Below are 2675 nucleotides of genomic sequence, written 5' to 3'. Positions count from 1 at the left end.
CGCTTTACTCTCTGGTGGTACCTAGAGATCTCAGATGGTTTGGTGCTTGAAGGGATTATCAGAGATGCGTGATCCCAAACTGGAAAGACCGAGATGCTTCATGGTGTTGATTGACCGTTGTCAATGGTCTGCTGGACCTTAGTTGCAATTCAGGCTGCGGTGCTCCAGGGGAAGAAACAAGAAGGAAGATAAAGGACAGAAAAGGAGAAGAAAACTGGAGATGGGGATGGAGAGTGGCTGTGACAAACCCAAAGCGTAGTTGCAGCCACAGCAGGAAATATATCACAGCACAGTCCTTTGAGAATAGGACTGTCTGAACAGCCCAGGCGAACCTGCATCCTCTCACTTCAAATTACTTGAAAGCTCAAGGATTCAACCTACAGCAAACCAGAACATCCCAGACTCCCCAGTTTCTGTTTATAAACGTCTATTTTCTTAGGCTACACCGATCACCTAATTCTCAGTTGTATACTACTCCTATTTCAGCTACAAAGCAGGCTCCTTTCCCATGAAAAAAAATACCAGCCCTGCTTATTTCATAATTAATTTCACTGCATGACTTTTTCCAGCAACATGATTCATTATTTTTTTCAAGTTCTCCACAAACTGATGAAAATAAAAAGCCCCTCACAGGCTCCCTGCACGCTCTCATGCACATCACTTCTTTGTGGCTTAATTTCCCATTTTTGAAAGGAAGATGTTTGCTCTCCTTCAACTTTTTTGGGAGGGGGCAGTAAGGCGGAGAAGGAAGAGGGTAAGTGAGCAATGGGCATTATTTCATCGTTAATACAGTTTCTAGCACAATAAAGTCCATCCTTTGCATTGTGGCACTAAGGTGCTAACAGAGGGCAATAAATTCACTTTAATCATTAACATCCATGTCATATCAAGCAATCTTGTTGCTCTCATTTCAATCGCTTCAGAAAGCTTCCTACTTTTTTGTCTCAAGCATGTGCAATGACTTGCTTAGCTATTAATTTTAGAAACTATTTTTGAGCGATGCATTGTAGAATAACTAGTAATTTTCTATTCTGACTCCAATTCCTGAATCTACTTATTAAATTGCAAGCATTACTCCCGTTCTCTTGGAGAATTGGGAACTGTATCTTGAGGTCTATGGGAAAAGGTATATTGCTTAGGGGTTACGGCCAAATCGGTCCTTAAAACCACACGCGCTGATGGAGACAGTACTGCTGGGACTCCACGGGTGAAATTCTTGGCTGAAAAAAAATTGTTTGGCAAAAAAAAAGTGACGTACAAATGCCCGCATTAATGGAAATACAAATGTCATGTTCCCATCTAGGCTGTGAAGACTCAGTTAAAGTATTAAGTAAGAACAAAACACAAGTTGCCTACTGCTTTTGAGACATCCCCCCACCCCCCCCAACCTGCAGATAGATGAGAATCAGGCACCGAAAGGAAGCAGATAAATTTCTCACGTAAGCCACACTGGCATAACGAATCACTTTCATATTAATACAGCTAATTACAAGCTGATTTTACACCATTTTCCGACACACAGCAACAGGTACTCAAGCCTGCTTACTCCTAAAAAAACCCTACCGATCCAATACACCAAAAGAAATCATGCAATGGGCATAGCCATCGTATAGCTCAAGAAATAATACACCTTCGATGCTTTTTATTACAGTCTTGATCCTTCAAGGTTCACATTTTTAAGCTTTTCCTCCAAAACCACGAGGGCTAGGAACTTTATTTCAAAAACTGGATAGCCAAGAGTCTCACCTAATTATATGAGCTGGGGCTTCAAGGGGGGAAAAAAAAAAAAAAGCAAAGGAACGCAGACACCCAGAGATTTATGGCAAAAAACACGACTGCTGGCAAAAACTCACTGTCCCAATATTCTTGCTTTTTCCCTTCCCCACCCACTCTGCAGAGGAGTGCATTTTTTCCCCAAAAAACCATGATGTGCTGTAAGCCTGTCTCGCTAGGTTTGATTTTTCCCCTTTTAAGAAAGGAGCCTTTTATGTTCTGCAACAGACACTTCTCACTCTGCACACAGGCAATAAATTAAAACAATTATTTTTAAAAACTCCAGCTTCACTGCCAGCTAGACGCCATTTACAGGGAGGCAAAACAGCTGCATCACCCCCAAAGCCAGCCTCCTACCAAACCAAGGCTCAGTAGTTACGGGTGTGATTTTACAGGTTACGTCACAACATGCTCCCATTTCACTCATTGCCGATTTATTTTTTTTTTAAAAAAAGGAAGCAAAAAAAAAAAAAAAACCAAATCCTGCTAGGAATGATGAAGCGCCGATAGGTGGGGCGGAGACAGATGCCCCCAGCCTCGGCGGTCACTTCCCCGCCGCCCCTGGCGTACAGGTGTGCTGGGTTTGGGGATGCAACCGGTGGAGGACATACAACATGTGGGGCGGGCTTCCAGCTGTCGCGAGGGAAAAAAAATAATAAAAATGTTTTTTAAGCGATAAGGGAATGGAAAACTGGTGGAAACTTGCCTCGGTAGGTACTGAGAGCAAGAAAAAGGAAAAATAAAAGAAGATTAAAAATGTGACTGCAACTGGGACAACCCCTTGGAAGGAAAAAATGAAGGAAAATACGAACGAAACTTACTTTCTTCCCAGGACCGGTGCTGAAGCAGCCCTGGGGAGGGGATCGCCTCCCCCCCGCGCCGTCGTCTCCGCGGTAACGGCG

This window comes from Egretta garzetta, unplaced genomic scaffold, assembly GCF_000687185.1.
Source record: "Egretta garzetta isolate BGI_Z169 unplaced genomic scaffold, ASM68718v1 scaffold113, whole genome shotgun sequence".
In the NCBI taxonomy this organism is placed as follows: domain Eukaryota; kingdom Metazoa; phylum Chordata; class Aves; order Pelecaniformes; family Ardeidae; genus Egretta; species Egretta garzetta.
This window is presented reverse-complemented; position numbering follows the sequence as displayed.